Raw genomic sequence first — 10991 nt, forward strand, 5'->3', positions numbered from 1 at the left:
AATACTGTTACAATTACGAGTCTAGTAGGACAAGCAGTATTAGTGAATAAAGTATTTCGGCGTTGCCCTCTCGAGGTTCAGGGAGAAATTTTTCTCGCTGATCTTATGGAGCTTCCTCTAGAGGAGTTTGATCTAATTCTTGGAATGGATTGGTTGAATAAACACAAGGTAAAGCTGGATTGCGAATACAAGCGGGCTACTCTGAAGACTTCAGATGGTCGGACTGTTGTGTTAATTGGGGAACGGCGTGGCTATCTCTCCAATATAGTTTCAGCGATGGAAATTGATCGTATGATCCGAAAGGGATATGAGACCTTCATTGCTTGTATTTTGAACACCAAAGGTGCATTGTCCACGATCGAGGAGATTCGTACAGTTAGCGAGTTTCCTGATGTTTTTCCGGAGGAGTTGCCTGGGTTACCTCCTGATAGAGAGGTAGAGTTCGAGATTGAGACTTATCCAGGATCTTCACCTATTTCTATGGCACCTTATCATATGGCTCCAAAGGAACTTAAGGAGTTGAAAGTCCAATTGCAAGAATTATTCGATCGAGGATTTATCCGACATAGTACTTCACCATGGGGAGCTCCAGTTCTATTCGTGAAAAAGAAGGATGGGTCGCTAAGATTATGTATTGACTATCGGAAATTGAACAAGATGACGGTCAAGAATAAATACCCATTACCCAGGATAGATGACTTATTTGATCAATTGCGAGGAGCTACTGTATTCTCTAAGATTGATCTTCGTTCGGGGTATTATCAATTGAAAGTTAAAGGATCTGATGTTGCAAAAACGACCATTCGCACTAGATATGGTCATTATGAATTTTTAGTGATGCCTTTTGGTTTGACGAACGCTCCTGCAGCTTTTATGGATTTGATGAATCGGGTGTTCCGACCATATTTGGATCAATTTGTGGTGGTCTTCATTGACGATATTCTGATCTATTCTCGTACGGAGGCAGAGCATGACGAGCATTTGAAGATCGTTCTGCGGACTTTGAGAGAGCATCGTCTATATGCCAAACTAAGCAAGTGTGAGTTTTGGCTTCAAGAAGTGTCATTTCTGGGGCATATTATTTCTGCGCAAGGTGTTCAGGTTGATCCCAGCAAGATAGAGGCTATTATGAATTGGAAACGACCTAAGAACGTATCTGAAATCCGTAGTTTCTTGGGCTTGGCTGGTTATTATCGACGTTTTGTTGAGGGCTTTTCGATCATTGCTTCTCCTTTGACAAAGTTGTTAAGGAAGAATGTGTCGTTTGACTGGGGTGAGGCACAACAGGAGAGCTTTGAGAAATTAAAGGCGGTTTTGACTCAAGCACCGGTGTTGATTCAACCACAGTCCGGGAAGGATTTTACAGTGTATAGTGATGCTTCACATTCAGGACTTGGTTGTGTTTTAATGCAGGAAAGTAAGGTGGTGGCTTATGCATCCCGTCAGCTGCGACCGCATGAGTGTAATTATCCTACTCACGATTTAGAGTTGGCAGCAGTAATTTTGCCTTGAAGATATGGAGACACTATCTTTATGGAGAGAAGTGTTACATTTTCACAGATCATAAGAGCTTAAAGTATCTTCTGACCCAGAAGGAACTTAATTTGAGACAGCGTCGCTGGTTAGAGCTTCTAAAGGATTATGATTGCGTGATTGATTACCACCCTGGTAAAGCTAACATTGTAGCAGATGCTTTGAGTCGAAAGACGGTATCGGAGTTGAGGTCTTTAATGGCCAAGATGAATTTATATGACGATGGCACTTTGTTAGCAGAATTGCAAGTTAAGCCGACCTTGGTTGATGAGATCAAAGCTAAGCAGCCCCTTGATAGCTCCTTGCTTTCCATCTTTGAGCAAGTAGAGCAGGGGACAAACACAGATTACGCAATTGATCAGGATGAAGTTTTATGCTTTAAAGGTAGATTTTGTGTGCCTGATGACGCTGAATTGAGGCAGACTATCCTTACTGAGGCTCACAGTAGTCCATATGCTATGCACCCCGGAGGAGATAAGATGTACCGGAATTTGAGAGAGAGGTATTATTGGACTGGTATGAAGAAATACATATCTGACTTTGTGGCTAGGTGTTTGACTTGTCAGCAAGTTAAGGCAGAACATCAACATCCATCAGGTTTGTTACAGCCTATCAAGATTCCTGAATGGAAATGGGAGCGTATTACTATGGATTTTGTTACTTCCTTGCCTATGACTCCTTTGAAAAAAAATTCAGTTTGGGTGATTGTTGACAGACTTACAAAGTCAGCTCACTTCATTCCTGTGCGAGTAAATTATACTTTGGATAAGCTGGCAAGATTGTATATTTCAGAGATTGTCAGATTGCATGGTATTCCATTGTCTATTATTTCTGATCGAGATCCGAGATTTACTTCGAGATTTTGGAAGGCGTTACATACGGCTTTGGGAACAAGATTGGATTATAGTACATCCTTTCATCCACAAACTGATGGTCAATCTGAGAGAGTAATTCAGATTCTGGAGGATATGTTGCGGGGTTGCGTAATCGATTTTCATGGTAGTTGGGAGAACTTTTTGCCGTTGGCTGAATTTGCTTACAATAACAGTTATCAGACCAGTATTCGTATGGCACCCTATGAAGCACTCTATGGGCGTAAATGTCGCACTCCGATCTGTTGGACTGAGTTGCGTGATAGGAAAATGTTGGGACCTGAGTTAGTGCGAGAGATGGAGGACACAGTCAGATTAATTCGTGACCGTCTGAAAGAGGCATTTGATAGGCAGAAATCTTATGCAGATCAAAGAAAGAAGGATATACAGTTTGAAGTGGGAGATCGGGTCTTTTTGAAAGTTTCACCCTGGAAGAAAGTATTGAGATTCGGGCGTAAGGGTAAATTAAGTCCAAGATTTATTGGACCATTTCGTATCTTGAAGAGGGTAGGACCTGTAGCATATCAGCTTGAGTTGCCTTCTGAGTTAAGTCGTATTCATGATGTTTTTTATGTATCAATGTTGAGGAGATACCGTCCAGATCCAGGTCACATTATTCAGGTTGAAGGAGTAGAGCTAAGACCTGATTTGTCATATGAGGAGGAGCCCATTCAGATTTTAGAAAGAGATGAAAGAGTTCTTCGGAATAGGCGAATTCCAATGGTCAAAGTTCAGTGGAGTAATCGAGGCCCCTCAGAAGCTACTTGGGAGACATTGGAGTCAATGGAGGCTCAGTTTCCTCAACTATTCTCATAAGGTAAATTTCGAGGACGAAATTTCTTGTAGAGGGGGAGAATTGTAACAACCCGGAATAAAATTTAGAGAAAAAAAAAATTTAATTAAGTAATTTGGCAAAATTTGAGGATTAAATCGAAAGTTTTCAAAATTGTAGGCCATTTTAGAAGTTAAAGGAAATTCAGGGACCAAGCCCTGCATTACTCCTTTTAGTGTCGGCAGAAAATTTCATTTAAGCGTATGAATGGTTTTCTGTTTTCAAAACAGAAAACAATTGTGAAATTCCTCCTCCCGCACTCTACTTCAAAGCCGATTCCGACGCCGTCCGAATTCCGATCGTTGTTTTGAAACCACCGTTGTGTTCATCATCGAGCGAGGAACAAACCCTTCAAATTAATTGAAGTGAAACGCGGCCAAACGTCGGGAATTTCCAGTCAAAGTAGCGACGGTTTTGTTAGCTCTATCGCCGAGGAAATCTTAAATTCACCGCTGATCGTTGCTCCGTTTACGACACCTCCCGCACCATCGTGTTCCTTGTGCCGTTCCGAGTTCACCGGTGTCAACCTTGTCCGCCGTAGACGGCGGCGCGTGAGGAGGTGGTGCAGTCAAAGATTCGGCCGATTTGAAATCGAGCTCTCCGCCGTTCAAAAATTTGAACCGATCGTTGTACAAGAGACTCTCCGGATCGTTCGACAGCTCGACCCAGCTCTTCTAGATCAGTTAAACCACGTGTGCCAGTATTTACCCGTTTGAAAACTGTAGCAGAGCGTGGTGAAACCAGCAATCAGTAGATTTGTTATTTGAATCTATTGTCGAGGTGTGTTCCCTACTTGTTATTGAACTGTTTTATTAGTTTTAATACGTGGTACACCGAATTCATTGGCTATTGTTTTATGGATGCACCAATTTAATGTGATAATTTATGGAATATGGCTGCTATCTAATTTTTGTTTTGAAATGGTATATGATTACCATGTTTTTGGATTTATGGAGTTTATGTCACGGTGCAATTGAATTTTGGAATTGAAATACGATGGAATAGCTCTGATCAAGCTAACTGGGCCTAATGTGACTCTTGAGGGCCCCAAGATGTTTCATTAGGTCGGCTTTCCTTTGCTGTGTGCTTAGGGTAAGCTATATGGACTTATTGACTTGGGCTTAAGGATACAAGCTTCAGAGCCTATCCTTAAGTCGGCTTTCTTTTTGCTATGTGCATAAATTAAGCTATATGGAAATAATTTTGGGAACTACTGATGGTGTACCAGAAAAGGGTTTAAACTATGATTTTCAAAAAGTTAAACTCTTTTACGAATTTGTGAGATTACTGGAATATGATTTGTACCTATTGTGATTTTATGGAAATGTTGGGACACACTGAGCCTAGCTCACCTTTTGAAAATGTTTTCCCCTTTCAGATACTGTTGGGTAGATACCTTGGTTCAAGCACTTGGAGGATCAACATATCTCTTGAAGTAAATCAGATTGTAATGTTTTTATCTGGCAAGTTTACTTTATTTTGGTGACATGGACCTTATTTTAAAATATCGGATTTTATAATGATAACACTTTTGCTACTACTGCTCGGTTCATTGTGATTTTGAATTTGAAGACATGTTTTAAATTAAATTATTATTTATTTGTACTATATTTACAAGTTGGATTTTGATAGTATAAATTGTTTATAATTTCATGTTTTTATAATGTGATTTTATATTGATGAATAACGGTTGCGAAAAATGTCTTTAATAATTATAATGTGATCCACTAGACTTAGTCGAAACGCATAGGCCGGGTCTAGGGGGTTACAAAAATGGCTGCTAGACCTAACACACCCTTTTATAGCCAAGTTACCCTAATCATATTAGGGTTTTATTATTTCAAATTAATTAAATCTATATTTAATTAATTGAAATTTAATAATCCTCTTATATCCAAGTTACCCTAATCATATTGGGGATTTTATTATTCAAATTAATTAAATTTATATTTAATTAATTAATTGAAATTAAATATTCAGGATTATTAAAACATATATTTTAGTAACATACAACAAATTGTGCATCTTTGCTCGTTTGAATCCTAGGGTGTGACCTTGTAGGTTCTTGTAACGTTAGCAGCAATTATTAGAACAATTATAATATTACATACAATGAGTGACATCTAGCAATATATCATTGTCACCTAAGTTACAAGAAAATATGATTCGACATATCATCTTGGTGATTACTCTTTTATGTATTACATCCTTATGTCCTTTATATCTAGAATAGGCACAAGTCTTGGAATAGTCACACTTGTATAGCCCATCTATTGTTTCTTGATATCTAGAGTAGACTTTAATTAACAAATAGTTTATGATATCTCATATCAACTTATTCGAGCATGGTCATGCATTTATAGTCTTACTCAATCAAGTGGCCTGTGATATATTTCCTATTATGTAGGAAGGACAAATCCTATCTTAATCATACACACCCACTACATATATTGAGATATATTCAATAACAGTCTTTATAGAGCAACCAGTTATGGAGCTTGTTTAGATGCATCAAAACATACAACAATATATGTTGGGATGAGGATCATACATATAGTCATCACCATGAGCAATGTTATGAATGTCACATAATAATCCAAGACATATGCTCATGGTCGGTCAATCCAATACATTGTTCTCTAACAATATAATCATGTATCAATTCTGACATCTCTATGTCAATGACAACTCATTGTCATCAATCAATAACATGTTAGTCTTAAGCGTATTATTATTGTCCATGCCCATAATAATACTTGACTAGGGATCTTTTAATAATAACAGTTATGTCATTATATGGACTTTATTATCTTCCAGTTTATGTTAAACACATATATATAAGTGAAAATAATAGCGTCAATGCCTTTATTCAATAAAATCGGTAAATAAAATTATTATTACAATCATCATATGATTGGTTTTTGAGCATACTCTAACAACTATTTTTACTATGATGGCTGAATGTGGACAACAATATAGCCCTGGAGGTTCTGTGAGCTCTCGTTCATCCGTGAAATGGTTTGTAGATTCTAGGGCTTCTCATCATATGACCTAGGACGCTGCTAATGTTGTTGCGGGTGAAGAGTATATGCACGAGCAAGCAATTTATAAAGTTAAGCAATTTATAAAGTTTGTCAATCTAGCTAGGTTATTTCTACTCACTCTTTACGATTAAATAAGTTGCTCCTTGTTCCTCGTATATCCAAAACTTGGTTTCTGTCTCCAAACTTGCTCGTCATAATAAGGTGTTTCTTGAATTTCATGCTCGTAGATGCGTGATTCGTGACGAGGACACAAAGGTGGTGTTACTTGAAGGTCGAGAGAAAGATGAACTTTATGAATTTAATTATGCTTTGTTTCATAATAATGTGCCTGCTCGGTGTAATGTTGTTCATGGCATATTTGATTTTGGTTTAGGGCATAGACGGTTAGGCCACCCTTCTCGTGATACGTTACAACAAGTCTGTAAAGATTGTAATGTTGGTTTATTATTGGTTAATAATGAAATTTGCACTGCTTGACAAGTTGGGAAATCTCACTCTTTACCTTTTATGCTTCTTAAACAATGTATAGTGAACAATTCAATTGGTTTATGTAGTCCTATGGGGACCATATCATGTGGTCTCAAATGGATATTGGTATTATATATCCTTTGTCGATGCTTATTTGCGGTTTACGTGGGTGTATCTGTTGAAGGAGAAATCTCAAGCATTGTATACATTTCGTTTGTTTCAACGAATGGTTCATGTTCAATTTGGCAGAGAGATTAAAGTAGTTCAAAGTGATTGGGGTTGTGAGTTTCATCCATATACCAAGGCTCTTCAAGAGGATAGGGTTTGACACCGACTCACTTATCCTTACACGTCTCAACAGAATGGTGTTGTTGAGCGAAAACCGATATATCATTGATATAGCTCGAACGTTGTTTTCCCAATCTTCATTACCCTTGAAATATTGGTCTTATTTTGTAACCACTGCGGTATACCTCATTAATCAGTTACCTACGAAGGTGCTTCTCGGGTCAACACCGTTTAACAAAATGTTTGGTTGTCGCCCCAAGTTTGAGCATTTACATGTGTTTGGTTGTAGATGTTTTCCGTGCCTTCGTTCATTTCAATCTCAAAAATTTGATTATTGTTCACATGCTTGTATTTTCCTTGGCTATAGTGTTCAACATGAGGGTTATCTTTGTCTTGCACCTGTACGTCGAATATATATTTCTTGGTATGTGTAGTTTGATGAGAATGTTTCCCCATTTACAAGTTAAGATGTTACCACTCATCCTTCACCTACAGATGGTTTCCAACCGTCTTCCACCATTGATATAGTGCATGATATCAATATGGTGCTAAGTAGTCAAGCAGTTACACCATGCTCAACGTCGCGCCATAGTGAAACTAAGTCACCTCTTTCTTGTACTAGTAGCGCATACCATAGAGTTTCCGCTCCATTGACTTCTGCTGAAGTTACGTCCGATGATAATATGGACGAATCCATGAGTCACACATTATCTTCCCAACGAACTAACACTCCGATATCTTCTACTGAAGTTGCGTCCGATGATAATATAGATGGATCCATGAGACACACTCTCTCTTCTCGACGAACTGACGTTTCTGGTGGTTTTCATGTTCATGTTCACTCCACTGTTTCTACATATTCAACTCCTCAAATGACTTCCCTCAATAATTCGAATATGGCTGCTACAACTTTTATTCCTGGTATCTATTCTCGTCATTTTTCTTCAAATATTCATTCTATGGTCACGAGAAGCAAGGCTAAGATATTTAAACCCAAATCCTTCTCGATTCAAGTTGTTCTTGATAGTGAATAACCTATTTCTATTAAACAAACTTTGTTGTCCCCTGCGTGGAGAGATGCTGTTATGGCTGAATATAATGCTTTAATTGATAAGGGTATATGGTTGTTGATGTCACTACCTCTTGGTTGAATGGAAATCAGATGTAAGTGTTTGTTTCGGATCAAGAAAAATGTTAATGGGTCTGTTGCAAGGTATAAAGCTCGTTAGTGGTGAAAGGTTTTGCTCAATTTTCGAGATAAGACTTTAATGATACATTCAACCCAGTTATCAAACCCTCCACGGTAAAGGTTATCTTATCGTTAGCTGTCATGAATGGGTGGAAATTGCAACAAGTTTATGTGAATAATGCATTTCTCAATGGGGTCATACGTGACGAAGTGTTCATGGTGCAACCTCCCGAGTTTGAACAACTTGTTGCTAATGGCTCATGACTTGTTTGCAAACTTGAAAAGGCATTGTATGGACTTAAGCAAGCACCATGAAGTTGGTATGCGAAATTATGTACTTTTCTTGGTCAAATTAGGTTTCATGGGACACAAACTGATGCCTCCTTATTCATTCTTTTCTTAGAGAAGTCTTTCACCTATGTTCTTGTTTATGTCGATGATATCATAATTATGGGGCAAGATGTGACTGAAGTTGAAAGCGTTGTATCGTAATTGAGTCAAGAATTCTCTCTAAAAGATTTGAGGGACTTAAACTATTTTATGGGACTTGAAGTTTAGCGGACTACTCATTCTCTTATTTTACGACAAAAGAAGTTAATTCTTGAGTTATTAGAATGAACATGCATGCACGATGCTCATCCAGTTCCAATATCGATGTTCGTTTCTCCGAAGCTTAGTAAAGATGGAGGGAGCCCATTACAAGATGTTCAATTATATATGAGCATTGTTGGAGCTCTTCTATATTTAAATCACACGCGACCCAACATTGCATATAATGTCAACTGTGGAGCCCAATACATGCATGCGCCTTGTACTCAACATTGGGTGGTCGTGAAACGCATCTTGCATTACTTGTGTGGGACACTTGATTATGGTTTAGTATTTCAAAAGGCTGGATTGGGTCTTCACTTGGAAGCTTTTGCGGATGCCGATTAGGCAAGCAGTGTCGATGATCATCGTTCGATATCAGGGTTCTGTGTTTTTCTTGGAAGTAATCTTGTGTCTTGGGGTTCCAAGCGTCAACGATCAGTCTCTTGGTCGACTACTGAGGCCGAATACCGTGCGTTAGCTGATGTTGTGGCCTATGTTATTTTGATTCATGTCTTGTTGACAGATATGAGGATTTCGTCCTGAAGCACTCCCGTCATTTGGAGTGATAATACGAATGCGATAGTGATGAGTGCCATTCCTGTTCTACATTCTCGGTTAAAACATGTTGAATTAGACCTTCATTTCATTTGGGAGAAGGTTGTTGATGATAGTGTTCGTGTCAATTATATTCCTGCTCGACATCAAAAAGCTGATGGATTCACTAAGTCTTTGTCTCAGGCTTATTTTTCTTTGTTTCGCTGTAATATAAATGTCTATTGTGAAGTTTTGGAGTCCATAGACAGTAGGGAGAATGTTAACTATTACTTGAATAGAAAATAAGTTGTTATTTGGTTGTTAGGGAGAATATGCCAGCAAGGCAAGTATGGTATAACTGCATAGGAATGTTCTAACAGGTTGTTGTAAAAACCATATATATGTGGCTCTTGGGAAATGAAGAAAACAAGGCATTTGTGTTAATAAAAAAAATTCAATACATTAAAGAGTGGATAGATCCCTTTGTTGATACTCAGAGTTGGATGCTGTTATTGCCTAACAATCAAGTTAGTACAGAATTTATAGAGACTTCGGATCATTGCTATATGATAATGGATACTAATTGGTCAAGGAATAATCATGGATCTTCTAGTTATGATTACTTTCGTTTTGAGCTTTGTTAGGCGAGTGAGATGGAGTGTAAGGCTAAAGCGTGTGCTGTGTGGAATGCTCCTTCTATGAACGTCATTGGAAAAATTCATGCAGTTGGGGAGACTCTTGACAGGTGGCAGCCTGATGTTGGTGCAACACTCAAAGCAGGATTAAAGGCCTTCGTGATAGTATTAATAATTCCTTACAGTAGCGTCTTTCAGATTCTGAGGCGCAAGAATTTATTCGAAATAAAATTGAGCTTAAAACGTTTCTTGATAATGAAGAGATCTATTGGCTTCAATGGTCGAGGGTGGCATGGTTGTCCCATGGAGATCATAATATATCTTACTTCCATACTGGGGCGAATGAGAGAGAAAAAGAACTCTAACACCCATAACCCGTATACGTGAACCTATACGAGTAACATATGTCACATTAGAAATTCAAAACAATTGTTTAATTGAACAGAGTAACTTTTTTCCAAAAATTGAACAATTATAATAAAATAATTATTAAGAGAAAATCATAATATTTATTCATACTATTAATTTTATTTAAAACTAACTTCATTCTCGTATACATGCCAGCTAAGACTTTTAGAACACAGTAGGATGTCATCGTTGTTACCTGTAAATATTTCCTTGGTGATTTATGCCAAGCTCAGCTCCTTACTTCTTTTCTTCATTTTTTCCTACGCGTGAAAATCATCACACGCTAAGTGTACACTTAGTGAGGCAATCATAATATTTAAAGCAATGCAACAATACATTTAAATGAATAACCACATTCAATGTCATATGATCACTTTACCTGTATTCCAACCATATTACCATATATTAACATGATATAACCGGATATCAGGTTTCTTACCAATATACTTGCCATTTATCTCATAAGCTCGTAAGCTTATTTGCAAGTTTACCATTTATAACCAATAAACCATAGCCCAAAGTATAATTGTATGAGGACCACGGTATAGGAGTCAAATATTGCACAATAGTGCTGAGGTCAAGCTTTGCTCACCTAAT

At 37.9% G+C, this 10991-nt stretch overlaps 1 pseudogene; it reads left to right on the forward strand.

The window, feature by feature from the left end:
* The first annotated feature begins 912 nt into the window (after positions 1-912).
* LOC120195602 lies at positions 913-3209 on the forward strand (annotated as a pseudogene).
* Positions 3210-10991: the final 7782 nt, after the last annotated feature.

Source organism: Hibiscus syriacus, unplaced genomic scaffold (genome assembly GCF_006381635.1).
Source record: "Hibiscus syriacus cultivar Baekdansim isolate YM2019G1 unplaced genomic scaffold, ASM638163v2 tig00117016_pilon, whole genome shotgun sequence".
NCBI lineage: Eukaryota > Viridiplantae > Streptophyta > Magnoliopsida > Malvales > Malvaceae > Hibiscus > Hibiscus syriacus.